At 43.4% G+C, this 15,717-nt stretch overlaps 1 protein-coding gene and 1 long non-coding RNA gene across 2 annotated transcripts in view; one reads left to right on the top strand and one right to left on the bottom strand.

The window, feature by feature from the left end:
• Positions 1-15,717, top strand: part of Bcl2 (BCL2 apoptosis regulator) — a 171,580-nt gene that overhangs the window by 136,411 nt on the left and 19,452 nt on the right. The gene's annotated exons all lie outside the window — the stretch shown is intronic.
• LOC110302444 overlaps positions 1-15,717 on the bottom strand; it is a 31,961-nt gene that overhangs the window by 587 nt on the left and 15,657 nt on the right. The window contains exons 3-4 of the long non-coding RNA XR_002378798.1: positions 6,772-6,836; positions 4,360-4,503 (exon numbers count right to left, since the gene is read on the bottom strand). This is a non-coding gene — a long non-coding RNA (uncharacterized LOC110302444). The remainder of the gene's footprint in view (positions 1-4,359; positions 4,504-6,771; positions 6,837-15,717) is intronic.

Here is a 15,717-nt window from a genome sequence, read left to right as displayed (position 1 = left end):
TTTGCTTTTAAAGATTATCAAGTTCCTCCCTTTCACATGAAATCCTTTCCTCAACTTCAGTGGGCTCTTTCTCCTCTTGATATCCTTCTTTTCCTGATTAACAATCTTTGTCTGGGACCCTGAACGTGTATAAAGTCATGAGGACTTTCAGTGTTTATGGCTCTCTGCCCAGGGAAACAGCTAGCAAACAGCTCCTGATGCTGAGAGCCAGGCTCTGTGTCCCAGGGCCTGTAGCCTCACTATCACCAACTGCGTGTCTAAGACCTGCTTTACAAGGAGTCGATGGCCTTGTTCTAGGGTATAGAGCACAGCTTTAAAGTGATATGTTACAAGACCTCTGCCCATCTGAAGCACCAGTTTCAAGGTCATGTTGGACTGTTTTAGACTAGACATGTCTAGTAGTGTCTGTTCTCAACATTGCCACTTAGCATGTTTGTCATTTGGATGTTCCCTTGAGCTAAAATATTTTATATTTTCCTCCTCTAGATAATAAGGTCTTTGAGGACAGACTCTTGACTAATCCTTCTTGTCATTCTCTCCATATCTGGGCCATTGTCATTCAGTAAATACTTTTTGAACAGGTGAACCTAAGTGCCTGGGCTCTTAACCTAAACATGCGGGACTTGACCCTGAGTGGGTGACAAGAATGCAAAGAAAGGACAGACAGACATACAGAAAGGCTGGATCCAGTGGGAGGTGTGCCCTTATGGAGGCATTCAGCAACAGCATAGAAAACAGGTGACTTTATTTTAAATATCTCCATCAAAGAGATGAGGTTAAATATACAACTGAACAAGGAGGCTGGTTAGCTATTCTCTGTAGAATGGCAATTTTAGCCTGTAAACATCTGGGAGGTAGAAGGTGAGCTGGATATTTTCTTCATGTGTTGCTAACAATCTATACATGGACCAGGGAAAGGCTTTGCCATTCCCTTGGATCTGAGGCATTAAAGTCCTTGGCATGGCTGTGTTTATGTTAAACAATATACATTCACTTGGGACATCCATCCTCCATCCCCCAAACCCCTTTGTCTTGATCCAAGGGAATGAATTCTCCCCTGAGTCTTTCTCATCTGCAGCACAGGAGAGAGCTAGGATCTCGCCACCTCACTGACATGAATATTGAATGTGGATCAGGCCAATAGGGATAGGTACTGGTGAGGGTATTGTTGGAAAGATGAAAAGAGAAGGTCCTTTGACTGGAAGGTAGGAAGGTCTTCTGTGAGGAGCCTGGGACACAAAGCAATCTGGCAATGAACTCAGAGCCAAAGACATGAAAGGGGAGTGATTCAAGCCCATGGAGAAATACAGAAACACACAGAGTTATACCACGTGGTGTTCATCTGAACCAAATACCCTACCGATGGTGTCTCCGCCTCAGGGTTGGAATCTCCCCCACAGAAGAGTTATGGGTTACCCATCTTTGTGTCCTCAGGTTCCCCCATAGTTCCTGATGATGGTCTCTAACTGGAACCAAATTACTGGAAGCAGGTCCTGCAGCATCTCTTGGCAATCTAGCCAGTGGTCTGCCAAGGTGTTGATTACCTTGAACATCATAAAGTTGCTTCCTTTGATCCAACAATTCTGTTTTGACACAGTTAAAGTCCACTTCTCTGTAAAGGTTTTCAAATGTACAGGGTGACTTTTCAGCCATCAAGAGGAAGGAATGCTACATATACAGCCTGGATCCAATAAAGCCAGATTTTTCAAAAACAGCTCTTAGCATCTTCTACCACAGACACTAGTCTGGGCAGAGCTTTTTATTTTATTGAATCCAGCTGAATAGCTTGACTGCATTAATAATGGAGCTTCGTTTCCAACCGCTGCCTCCCAGTCTTTTTCCCCTAAAAGCCTTATGGTTAGCTTAAGCAACTGCTAATATATGAATGATTGCTGGTGGCATCATTTCCTGCCATGGTTTGACCACCAGGATGAGGGTTTTGCTCTATTTTTTGTTTTCCTGGTTCGTAATCTGAAGTTCTGTATGTGTGGCTGACTGATCATTTTTAAAGTATAGTAACAGCTCTAACTGCAGTCAGTTTCTTTACATTAAGCAATTAAGGATTTGCAAAGATTGTGTTAGCTGCGTATCATTTGCCTGAAAAGAGATTCTCTAATGATTGGCCCAGATCATAGAATCCGGTGCTTCTGATGAGAATGGATAGGTAGCACTGACTCTGGATTTCCAGGGTAAACTTAATCAGATTTTTAAAAAACCTCATACATTTAAAAGAAACTTCCATTCATTTGGCTCTCATGATGGTATACTTCGTGAGGATGCCCTGGAAATCTGTCTCACCCTTGGTTTTCTTATCTCTGGACTTGAGTTTGAGTGACGATGGCTTTTGTATTTGTAACTTTGACAAGGTGTTTGTGTAGAAAGCAGGGTCTTGTTTGCTGCCATAAATAAAAGCGTAAAACACACCCTGTAAACCTTAGCATAGCAAAGCTGCAACAAGTACATGCTGGGCCAGAGTTCCTACGTCTGATGCTAGCTGGCCACTGTCTTCTTTATGACTTCTGATAAATTACACAATGGACCTCAGTTTCCTGCTGTGCAGAATGGAAATAATTACCGTACCTATTTTTGTTGGGTCAGGATAAAGCTTGATGGATAATTGTGAAATGTTTGCATGCAGTACTGCCTAAAGGACTCTTATTGGCTGAGTTTGTTATTTGGCTGAATGCACTTAGCTTCTGCTGGGATTAAAAAGTAGAGTTTATCTATTGGATAGCAGGCAACCAGACTTAACAGAGGGTGAAAACTTCACTAAGACCTTGCATATTATTCCCTTCTGGCAAAAATCAAGTATTATTCGCCTGAATCTGAAGCTAGAAGGTTTATCCTAATCTGATTTGGCCATTACTGTGAGTCTACAGAGGAGTAAAGAATAGAATCACTATGCTACCAAACAACAACAAAATTCCTTTGCAACCAAATATGACTCATTATGTAGCAACAAAACTGGAGATCAGATGTGATAAAGCAATGGGGGTTGATGGAAGAAGTTAGATGTTTGGGACAGTGCGAATGATGGGTAAGGATGGCCTCACCAGTGTTTCTCAGGTGGAATAGGCTGCCCATACTGGGGAGATGGAGCAAGAGTTAGGTTATGAGGCACCAAGAAGGTGAAGACAGAGAGATTAGTGAACGCACTGGGGTGATGCTGAAGTCCCTTCCCATGTCCTCATTAAAGACAAAGGTGGAGATGTTATTCTGTTATTCACTGGACACAAACTGCAGAATTAACTTAGTAGTGTTAGAAGATAAGGAGAGAGGGGACAGATAGCGATGGTCTTCACAAAGCAGGCAAATGAGGTAGGATCTGGTTCAATAGAAAATGGGAAGTGAGAAAGAGGTAGGAAACACTCTCTAGAGTGCTTGGCAGCTGTGTCTTCACATGTCTTCCTACAAAAGCTTGTCCCCAAACTTGGGCCTGATATCATCTATAGTAAACAATGAAAAAGAACAAGTTGGGAAATACAATCACAGGAATACACCTGGACTACCAAAGGTTCCAATGGATCCCAGGGATGAGGGAGTATTCATTGGTGGGTTGTATACCATATGTGGTTGTATACCAAGCCTACCCCCATTAGAGCTACAGTTGTACATACAGAAATAGACAGCACTTAATTTTTATGTTCATGGATCCGTATCCTGTAAGATTTGGAGGCATTTTCTCAGTGTGTCCAATGGCTACAAAAACGAAATGTTTTTCTTATTTCCTGACATTTGGGTGATGTCCTTTGCTTCCTCTTCTGGAAACTTTCCAAGATCTGAGTGTAGAACTGGCAGCCCCCAGGCAGCTCCTTTCTGTCATTGCTCCCTCCTGTTAAGTAAAGGGAAATAAATAGCATGTGGGAAGGGGAATCTGTGTTCTAAGAATTGCTCTGGTTTACACATCTACACTCAACCAGTACTGTGGGTCACATGTAGCAGCCAATGAAACAGCCTGAGTCACTTTTCAGTTATCTATAGAGAAACATGGTTCTGAAATCCAGTGTTATTGGCTGACACATGGAGTCCCCATGCCAGCTGTGTGCATGACATTTCATGTAGGGAGAAAGGGCCTCTGTGCTGAGCAATAGCGTTCAATGTGTGGACTCCATCTGCAAGACCACCTCACCTCTTCCTCAGTGACGGTGGGTGCTAGGGACAAACATGTTATTTAGCCAGACCTTTGTGATTGGCACTAGAACTTTCAATGAAAACCTATAATTGCATTCCAGTAAGCCTTCCTTACCTAAAACATGACCAATGTGTCAGTTGAGCATGATATCAGGTTGCTGGAGGGGCAGAGAACGAGCTCTTGGAGCATCTAGGAGCAGGGCTTTGCTTAAGCCTAAGAAGTCTTACCTTAAAACAAAGAGAAAAGAAAACTATTTTAGGACCAGTGGGTGTGGTTCTGTATGACTGTAATCCCCACACTCAGGAGTCCAGAGTAGAAGAATGTGGAGTTCAAGACCAGTAAGATCCCAGGAAAGATGGAAAAGTAACCACCTAAACAAAAGGAAACCATAACTGTCAAGGCAGCAACTGTATTCTATCTGTTGGACACCTAAAAATGGGACAGAAAATATAGACACATATGTAGACTGCAAGAGAACCCACCAGCAAGCCAGAGGCAGTGCTCACACAAGTAGCCCATGAGAGGGATTTCACCCAATGCAAATGAACAGAGAGCAATCTATGTGACTGAAAATAACCGTTATGTTCTGAACTGGGGAGGATGGGAGGCAGGGAGGTGACCTTTGCAAGGGTTGAAAGTTGTAAACTTTTCAACCACATTGTTTTGGTTGCTGGGTGAAAGGATCACCCTGGGTACCATTTTGGAAAACTGACTTTTTAACAAAACTACTGCCTGCATGATATTTGGTGACATATTCCGTGTGGGTTTTGCTGCAAAGACACACAATTCAGATGTCTATGAATCATCTCAGTCTTTGAGAAGGGGCCAATGGCAAGGAGTCTAAAGGTACCTGGCTCTCCCTCTGGAGAAGTTTAGTGCTGACAAGAGGATATCAAGAAGTGTGTCTACTAGACCCAGAATACCCTCACTGTACCCCAAGGCTGTACATATGACCAAAGTTTCCTCCCAGCCCTACTCTCTCCTGGTGATAGACCACAAGGACAGTGGCATCCTACCAAAACAGACAAATGCAGGTACAGGGGTGTGATCTGTCCATTTTCTCCTCATCCCAGTAGCTCCCTTGGGTCAGCCATTTCCTGAAGGGATTCTCTGAAATCTGGGAAACAGGAAATGCTAAGAAAACTTCTTATGTGCCTGGTCATGTGAGCTCTGATTTCAGTGTTGCAATAGGCTTTTGGGAGAGCTCTCAGGGTTGTGGTTGGGCCTTCCTAAGCAGACAGCCCTCACTCCTGGGAGAGCAGGGCCCATCTGACTACTCAGCCTCAACTTCCCTCTTTCTAAGCATGTAAACCCTGATGCTCAAACCAGAAAAGAAAGCCACCATCTCAGTTAGGTGGTTGGGTAGGTGCCAGTGAGGCTTGTTTGTACACATCCTCCCTACCTTTTCTTATATGCTGTTTGTTTAGATGATTAATGATAGCTACCTCCTACCTTTTCCACCCGACCCCTAAACACGCTGAGAATCTCCACTCATAAGTACTTAGATGCAAATAATTTTAGGACACAATGGCTTTGAGAGATCTCTCTCTCTCTCTCTCTCTCTCTCTCTCTCTCTCTCTCTCTCTCTCTCTNAGATGCAAATAATTTTAGGACACAATGGCTTTGAGAGATCTCTCTCTCTCTCTCTCTCTCTCTCTCTCTCTCTCTCTCTCTCTCTCTCTCTCTCCCTCCCTCCCTCCCTCCCTCTCTCCCTCTCTTCCTCTTTCCATCTCTCCCTCCCTCTCCCTTTCCCTCCCTGCTTCCTTCCTTTCTCTGCTTCTTTCTTTCTTTTTCTGACAGTGTTGAAATGTTCCACATCTTGGTAAGAGAGCTGTTCCTAGGTTGTACTTGGCTATCAGTATTTGTCAAAATAGAACATAGGTTGTTTTCATTTTCTCAAGGTACATCATACTTAAGTAAAAAATATTTTAAGAGAAGTGAGTTTAGTTTGGAAAACAGAAAAGTGGACAGAAGGCAAACAACCCCATTTAACAGGATTTGGAAGCAAAGAGTTGGCCAGCACACACTGGATGCTATGTTTTTAATGGGCAGACAGTGCCCATTGTTTGGGAAGTCTTTTGAAAGGTGAGCAGATTCAGCGCCGCACATCAAACAGTAGCTGTGTGTGTGTGTTCATGTAGTCTTGTGGGTGTTTCCATTTAGGTCATTTCCTTATTCTGCTGGAATTTACTCCTATTTTGTAAGTACAGCTCCCTGCAGTACCTAACATCCCAGGCCTGTAAAAAAGTGAATATCCAAAAAATGTTCAGTTGGCCATATGAATTAACTGATTCCCTTCTCCTGGGAACATTCTGTGGAAATTAAGCATTGCGCATTGTTCTGAAGTGCATTTGTTAACGTGAAAAGCCATCAGATGTGCAGTTGTGTTTGCATTAAAATAAAAAACACAGCACCAAAGACTATGGATGCATAAAAAGGATAATGAGGGCAAAGCATCTCTCTCTCTCTCTCTCTCTCCCTCTCTCTCTCTCTCTCTCTCTCCCCCCTCCTTCCCTCCCTCCCTCCTTTACTCCCTTCCTTTCTTCCTCTCCCCACAAAACCCCACCTCCTTGAGACAGAGTGGAAATTCCTGCAAGTGGCAGGAATCTGTGTGCTTCTGCACACTTGGATGCTGGTACCTGGAGTTTCGTGGTTGAATGTTGTTTTCTGACCAGTCAGTCTCTGTCATGGTCTCATATTGAAACTAGAGAGGAAGGGAATGGAAGGCTGAATTGCTAATATCAGAAGTTCTGGAAATTCCCCTTTTATGGTACACGAGTCTTTAAGAATAGCTCTCTTTCAGTTGTGTTTTCGTGATTTAGGTGACAAGCCTTATGCCCAACCCTCCTTCTAGTGTACCCTATTTACATCTAAACATTTCTGGCTGTCTTTGGGATGCTGGCTGGAAATGGGGTGGGGCAGAGGAAGAGATAGCTTGAATTGTACTTTTTAGGAGAAAAAAAAAAACAGGGAAGAATTTTTTTTTTTTTTTGCTTTTTTTCCCTTTATTTTGTTGTCTTATTGTTTTAAAAAACAACCTGGACACCAATCTCTACTCCCATGATTTTCAATAATTAAGTTGTTTATAAGTATTTTTCAAGCTGTGCGTGGTGGCGCAGGCCTTTAATCCGAGCACTTGGGAGGCAGAGGCAGGCAGATTTCTGAGTTCAAGGCCACCCTGGTCTACAGAGTGAGTTCCAGGACAGCCAGGGCTATACAGAGAAACCCTGTCTTGAAAAACCAAAACAAACAAACAAACAAACAAAACAAGTATTTTTCATACGCTGATAAATCTCACATGAATTAACAGTCTACCTTGACTTAAGTGTGCAGACAGACAGGAACTTCTATGAATTTCTACTGATATTTTATGTGTTATTATATATGATCAGTTCCAGTGACAGATGGCTTCATTGATGCTCACCAGGTCAATAAATGAGAGATTGTTTTAAAAGAAAGACTTCCTCACTACACTAGGTTAGAAAGGGCCATATTGAGGATGGACACAGGTCTGGAATGACAGTGGGGATCTGGGAGACTGGCTGGGTCCAGTGGACTCACTGGTAAGTAAACAAGGCCTGCCCTGCTTGGGCAGTGCCAGTGGAGGACCTCTGGAGAAGGCAGATCATACTACTCCCAGCCTGGCTGGCTGCCTGGGCAGGGTGCCTGTGGTCTCCTTATAGGCTGATGTTTGGAATGTAGGAGAGCATGTGACAGCCAGTCTCCAGCCTGTACACTGAGAGAGAGTATGCTAATTAGCATGGTCACTGCTTGGGTTAGGTAGACCAGGTAAACTGTATCAGGTTCTTTCTGAGTTGGCAGCAGAGACGGGACTAACTGCTTTCACTATGGGGTTGTTCCGGGCAGTTTCTTATTAACTGTACTCCAGGCATCAGGTTAGTGAAGAAAAATACCTCCTTTATGGACACTCCCTCCTCCTTCCAACTATCTCCTCACTGCTACAACATCCTTATAGTCTACCCTTCAGCCTGAGAAACTCCTACCTGGAGACTGATCCAGAACAAGTGTGGCCTCCAGGCCCCTTGGGGGGGGGTAGCCTGTTTCCTACCCAGTTGGAGCTTTCCAAGGTTCTAGGCCAGGGGAGTGTAGAGCTGGACAAAGTTTTTCATAAAAAAATTGTTTTGACTTTTGAGTTTCTTTTTCCTTCTGCAAGAAGCCCTGTAAATGTTTGCTTTTGTTCTAATTTTGGCTAAAGAGAAGAAAAGAGAGAGAGAGAGAGAAAAAAGAATGTTTGGGTACAGCGTAAAAGTCCTCTCATGTCCAGATTGGAAACTCCCTAGTTGTTCTGAAACCGGACAGGCTGAGAGTATTTGTCTCTCTGTCAACAAACAGTGCGTGTCTGGTCTAGACCTCACCTCAGCAGGTAGTAGGAGTGTGCCTAGGCCTGTGTCAGGGTTTTAGGAGGGCTAGAAGGGCCAAGTTTAGAAGCAAAGCATTCCTCCCACCCTGCGTTTTTGATCTTCTAATGTGGGCCACACCGTGTTCCCTTCGTGGTATTTGGATAGCATATGACATAAACACAGGTGTGGCCTCTATCCATGCACTAAGGTACAATTCGAGTTAGTGAGACAAGATAAAGCCAGCTGGAGTTTAAGGTTGAAGCTGAAAACAGCCAATGCTGATTTTCACTGAAAATCGTATCAAGAGAAGGAAGGCATAGGTGTCCCTCCAGGGGATCCTGTTCAATATCCTATGGTGTAGTTCTGTGTGCAAAGGGCTTGCATGAAGTAAACCATTGTTTGCAGTTCAGAGAAATCCTACTGTCAAATTCTGTAAGGACTGTGTGCAGGCCTCCCAGGAGCATCCCTGGTCTCTGGCTAGGTAGAAGCAGAATAGGGTGACTTCCCTTAGATTAAGGTACTGTGACAGATTGGCCCTGGTTTTGACAATGGCTGCTATGTCGCTTCTTTAGGGCTTAGGGTCCTGAGAACTGACCATATTCCATCATTTTCTTGCCTTCTGCTGCTCAGCCTGGAAACCTAACCCCAAATGGCACTTAATTCCTCAGGGGAAAAATATTTGTCAAACCCACAATTAACTTAATTGTTTATTTGTGCGGAGGCTTTCTTGTTCAGTGCCAAGACATGAAGGAGGGTGGCTCCAGATTTGTGTTCATATTCTGGCTCTTACTCACTGCACGCCTGCTCAACAGACACAAAATGGAGAAGGGAGGGCAGAAATGGAAGGCAAGGTCTGTCCACTGTAGGCTGCTTTTGGCGAGCATTTCTTCCTAGACCTGTGCTTGTCTGGGAGGTCAGACTCTTGAGTGTTGAGTCCTTTTAGTAGTTATGGGATTCACTAGGCTGTAGCTTCTAGGCAGAACAGGCTATGGCCCTCAAACCTAGACGTGGGAAGAGATTCTTGGGTTTCTTTCGACACTCATGTTTTTGTCTGTGTGAACATCAACAGGATGCACATGTAGATGCCAGCTCGTGGAATTGTTGTAGTGCCCAAGCAAAGGTATAGATATATACCTTTAAAAGCACACACACACACACACACACACATATATATATGTCAACTCCCTTGACATTCTTATCCTGAGCCCGTATATCTTTGTACACTCTACAAAGTTATCCCTTTGTAGAGTATACTGAGGGTCAAAGATGTCTTGTGGATTGACCAAGGTAAATCTGTGCTATAGTGACTTTGGAACTCAGTTCACCCTCCCAGGCTTAAAGTCCCAGACAGTGTTGAGCCTCTTTTAAAATGTGTAACATATATATCTTCCTTGAGCACAACACATTTGTTATGGACCTGTTTGAGTAGTTTTAGTTTGTATTCTTTTTGCCATTGTGTGAACACACAGCTTTTCCAAGGTACCCAGCACTGTTAGATCCCAGCAAAACAGACAGATGAAATGCACATCCTTCCCTAGAACAGGATACAGGCAGGCAGTAATGCACATAAGCCCCTTAAAACAGAGTGGAGGCACAGTGAGTAAACACTACTACTCAGTTGATGGAGAGCAGGGACTTGAACCAGAAAGACTTCCTAGAGGAAGTAGCCTTTGAACTGAGTCCAGAGTGGGTATAAAGGAAAAGGCAGCCCTTCAGCTAAAAAGATCATGGCTTCAGTAGATGCAGTCATAAGGAGTGTAAGGCACACATTGGGACTGTGTGTATGGAGTGTAAGGTACACAGTGGGACTGAGTGTAGTCACACTCCTGTAATCCCACACTGGGGAAGCTGAGACAGAAGGATTGCTACAGGTTGGAGGGCAGCCTCAACTTGGTGTAGTGAGGTAACACCTTCCTCAGGACTGGGAACAGGCTGGCCAGATGATAATTCTCCATTATTTCTTCATTTGATTCCCTCCCCTTCCATAACTGTACCTTCAGCCAAGAATGCAAGAGGCAAGTATGCCCTAGGAACACCAAGTTCAGGATCAAGTCTGACTGGTTCTCACCTCATTCTCTCCATCTATCTCTCTCTTCTTCTCTCCCCTCCCTCCTTCCTTCCTTCTCCCCCAGACCCGAATTTCTCCCTCTGTGGAGAAGGAAGGTCACAGAGTCAAAGGCCAAGTAAAATAGTTTCTCAACTGAGAGGAAGCAAACAGACTATTTGTGCTCCATTTGGGCAAGTTGATGAAATAACCTTTCATTTTAGAATTTTCTAAAAACAGGAATGTTTTTATATTTTTGAGCACCTCGAATTGGGCAAACAAGGTGTTGCCAGGGGACAGCTCTACTAGGTGAATGATGACCACATCAAAACCCTGGTTGGGCGAGGTGTACAGATTCTGTGCTCTAAACACTCACACTGGTTTAGTGTCAAATGCAGATTCTAAGCATTCAAACCTTATTTTCTCTTACATAAACAAACAACTTGATATCTATTTATAGCTATTGGTGGTGGGAGGGAGGTGGCATCATGTGCAAGCAATACAAACTAATTGGAACATGAAGGTGAGGTTTTGCAGGTTGGCTGCAAGCAGAGCCTGTTCTGATCACAGTCCTAGAGTCCCCTACCCAAACCCTTGCTTGAAGTTCTGAATTAGTATTTTTCTGATTGTCATCCAGACTGTTCTTCCAACTTCTATGCATTTCATACACAAGTTAACACCCACATTAGCTGCTTCCTAAGAAACCCTGCCTTGACATCAGCCAGTGAATCCATTTAGCCATATACCACTGAAAGCTTCCAGCTATCAGAAAGCCGGTGTGTAGTGGGCATTTGGTTACAACTTGCTTGTGTTTGGACATTTATATTTATAATAGTGCTAATCTCCAAGGGACTTAAATCACATTAAGAACTTTATCTGGGGCTGCCAAGGAAATTAACAGTATCCACATGACTAGGATCTATGAGAAATTGGGGCTGGACTGACAGAAATGTAATAAGTGCCAACTTTCATCTCAATTATCTTTTCCATGAGAATTTGTTTGATACCTAAATGTCAGGCTGGGCCACTAGCATCCCCTGTGCATACAAGTACCCCTGCGTCTGCACACAATTTCCCTTTGCACACAAGTACCCCTGCCCCTGCACACAGCTCCCTCCCTGAATGGCCTGACTTTTCTCCAAGCAGCCCTGTATTGGGAGCACTTGTATGGCAGGATGTTCTTCCTTCCCCTGCCCTTCTGACCTCACACGCACTAGTCTATCACCAGACGGAGAATACTTGTGTTTCCCCTTATGTCCACCCCGGGGATGGGTCTGTATAACAAGCCCATCAGATGCCGCTGGTATGAGCATTAGTCAGTGGAGAGCAGATGGTGTGGGAAAGTGGAGGTGAGAGTAACTTAGGACCACATATACCCCATCAAGATGAGGATGGGAGTTTTGGGGGGAAATCTAGACAGTTTAATTTGACTAATCTGTGTGGCTAATTTATAGAAAATGCACAGGCATGGGGAAAAGCTGTCTTGGCAATGGAAGAGATGAAAGTGGCGGGGAGTGCCCCCGTGTTGCCCTGCAGAAGAGGAAACCAAGATGACTGAAGGAGTAATTTATGGAAACTGCTCAGAGACCTCGGTGTAGTCAGGATGAGCAGCAGCCTGTTTGCATACTCAGCGAACTCTGAGTGTTGTCAAACTGAGGACAGGAATTACCCAGGGCCTGCTGGGGAGCCAGCAGCCCAGCCCTCCCCTCCCCTCCCCAGCCTGGTAACTCTTCTAAAGCACTGCATTCCCAGTTGCATTCTTTCCGTCTTTAGTTTGTTTGTTTGTTTGTTTTTAATCACACTCACTTACTTGTGTGCATTGGGGTAGAGAGAGGTCTGTTGCTTACGTTTGATCCCAAGGATCAAACTCAGGTTACCAGATTTGACAACAAGCACACTTATCTCTTGAGCCATCTTGCTGACCCAGATTCAACTTCTTTTTGGACTTTTACTTAACCTATCTCTTCAGCCTCACACAGAGACTGTGGGTGAGTGAGGGTCCAGCAGCTCCCTAGAAGGCCGAACAGGAGTTTGGTTCCAGAATTCATGGCAGCCTTGGGAGAGGGGGCAAAGAGCAGGCAGGAAGGCATAGCAGTGATGATTTCACAGGCAAGGGAGGATCCTAATTCCAGAAATGAGTAGGGGAAGAAAGAAAAGTGCTAAGAGGCCAAAATGGCAAAGCAGGAGAAATAATAAACAAAGAAACAAACAAAAAAATAGAGGTGAACATTGAAATAAAAGAGGAAAATGACCCCATTGCCCAGTGGGCAGAAAACTCATTTTTCTTTCACTTTGTGCCTTACGGGGTGCGTAGCTTTTCTTCGAATTTTCTTCCTCCTCGTTTAATTTTTCCCTTCACAAAAAGTGCAGGAAGACAAGAACACAGGACTTTGTGAGAGAAACTCTTGATGTAGGTCCTGTGCACAACTAAGAGCAGAGTTAGGATTTCCCCTTTTTTCCCTTTTAGGTTGCCCCAAGTGAACGGACTGACTGTATCTGTGTACAGGAAATCTCTCTCCCTGAAACTGAAGTCCTGATGTCAAGGGGGGCCTTTGCACAGACAGCCATGCAAGCAGCCCTTGGGCTGGATTCCAAAGAGAAACTAGATAGAAAGCTGGAACTTGGAATTGCCAGTCCCATTCCCCTCCCACTTCACTGTTCACCCATGCCAGGTCATGATCCTGTGATTTTTCATGCCTGCATGAAAAACTGGAGATCTCATCAAGAAAAGGCTTTTAAGAGAAGGCTGGATTATTAATATGCTGTTGTTTAGACGCTCACTGTTAACATATAAATGATGCTAGCTCCTTTCCACATGGGTGGAGGTGGCAGATGACTGGATAGTGGGCACAGGCAGAAACAAGAGTAAATTCTGCAATATCATCCAACATTTAGACTATAAATGAGTTTTCTTTTTCTTGCAATTTAAACTATCAAACAGACAGAGATGTTACAATTAAGCAGGTCACCTCTGTATTCAAGGTATTCACAATACTTTGGCTCCAAACAAGCCCATTTATCTAGATGTTATATTGAGGGGGACCCTGTTATAGAATGACTTATGGGACACAGAGATTATGTCAAGACTTTGAGTTCAGTTCGGGGTCCACTATTAGCATGTATCTTTGGGAAAGACATATTCTTGTTCATTTGTGAAAATAGGCAAAACCATAGTGGTAGCTTCCTACTGAATTGTTGGGTGTTACTCTGGCTTATAGATCTGACCATACTTTATCAACCACAACATGGCATTTATCTATTTCTAGTTATAATAAGCACTTTTATAACAAAGTAAAAGAGAAGGTTATCTGTCCCACCTTTGGCATCTGTTCACTTTTATTTAATGGTCATTTTGGAGTCCTAAGTTCTAGGCAATAGGTCTGCAACTTGGGAGCTCAGTTGCCACTTAGTAGGATAGTATTGCCACTTAGTAGGATAGCATGATTGCATTGCTGTGGGGTTTTCTCTTGTCCAGTGCAAATGCAAATTTGGAAGCAGGAAAAGCCAGTAAGCCGTATAAGGTGGTGCACACCATTAGTCCCAGCACTGCAGATGCAGAATCAGGCAGAGCTTTATGAATATGAAACCATTTTGGTCTACAGAGTGAGTTCCAGGCCAGTCAGGGTTTTGTAGTGGGACCATATCTAAGAGAGGCAGGGGAAGAGTCTAAGAGCCAGAAAGATTAAAGAACAAGCTAATTTCTAAAATAACAAGTCCTTTCTTATATTCTTATTTCATTTATATGGTGCTGGTAATTTTTAAAATTTGGTTTTTCTCTGAGCATTTCACACTAAAAATGATACCATTTCTTATCCTTTGTAGTTGTATTTCTTTTTTCTTTTCATTTACTATGACTTTCATATCACAGACACCTTTTTCCTGGAATGTTAAATGTATACAACATCCAGCTAAAGGGAAAAATCTAGTATTGATAAAGCTTGAAAGAGGGTGTGTGGATGATCCTTGTTTTGGTTCCAAACTAGTGGAGCCTTATTTGCTGCTCTACCCACTTGCCAAGGTTGATGTAATGGATCCCAAAGAGTTTTGAGTTATTGAAAATGGAACAACAACAACAACAGAAAAGACAGTTCCACAATCTTTTGAAGCCTAAAAAAGCAACTTGTTTCACTCTCTGTCATGTCTAAGAAGAGACAGGCAGACATGGGAAGGCTCATGGAGAAAACATGTAAGGTTTCAACAGAACACAGTGTTCTACTGAATGTAAGAACCTTCAGGCTAAAGCCAAAAAGGACCCTGTAAGTATCTTGATAATATCTAGTTCTACTGTGTGAAGAACAGGAAGAATCCAGACAGCATCTCTGGTAGATGGAGTGACTTGCCACCAAAAGTTACCAGCACTGAGCTTATAAGTAGGCTTGCCTGACATGTAGGACACATCATGTCGGAACTAAGTAGGAACTAAAGGCTCTTTTAGTTTTTCCATGAACTCATCTTCTCAGTGTTGTTGAAATATGGCTTTCATTCCATTTGAACCGGGATCTTATATAGCTATTGTGTAGGTTCTTATATAGAAATAGCTAGGAGGGACTTGGACAACCCTGCCAGGGATTCTAATGTCTGTTCCTGAAGGTACATCATCAGGGTATTTATAGGAGCTGAGAAAGCAGTGGTCTCCAGTCAGACCAATGGCTTGTGCTTATCTGGAGCACAGGATTGCTGGGGACATCAGGTTGGCACATATAGTCATCTACCCAGAATAGTTGAAAGAACTGCCAAGCCTGGACAGCACAGTTAAGAGTCATGCTTTGAAAGGCAGTGTGGTAGCTCAAACCTATAATCATAGTGGTCAGAAGGCTGAGACAGGAGGACTGCTGCCAGGCCAGGAACACATAGCTGAATCCTGTCTCAGAAAAGAAAAAAAAAAACTACTTGATTAATCAAAAGTTGAAAAATAATGCTCTTCTTGCAGACATTAAAACTTTGGGTTTCTTGTTTTCCTAGCAAAAACGCACTACAAACACAATGACAGTGATTTTTTTTTTAATTTAGAGTAACTTTTAGAAAAATAATTACCTTTTCTAAATGACATGCCAAGTTAGTGAAACATACTTGGTTAAACCTGTCATCATCAACCATGGGCTTATGTCTCAAGGGGGTGTGTGAAACTATCACTCCGAACCCCCCTATTACACACACACACACACACACACACACATGCA

The sequence above is a fragment of the Mus caroli genome, chromosome 1, assembly GCF_900094665.2.
Source record: "Mus caroli chromosome 1, CAROLI_EIJ_v1.1, whole genome shotgun sequence".
NCBI classification, from domain to species: Eukaryota; Metazoa; Chordata; class Mammalia; order Rodentia; family Muridae; genus Mus; species Mus caroli.
The sequence above is the reverse complement of the archived record's forward strand: the minus strand, read 5'-3'. Positions and strand labels throughout refer to the sequence as shown.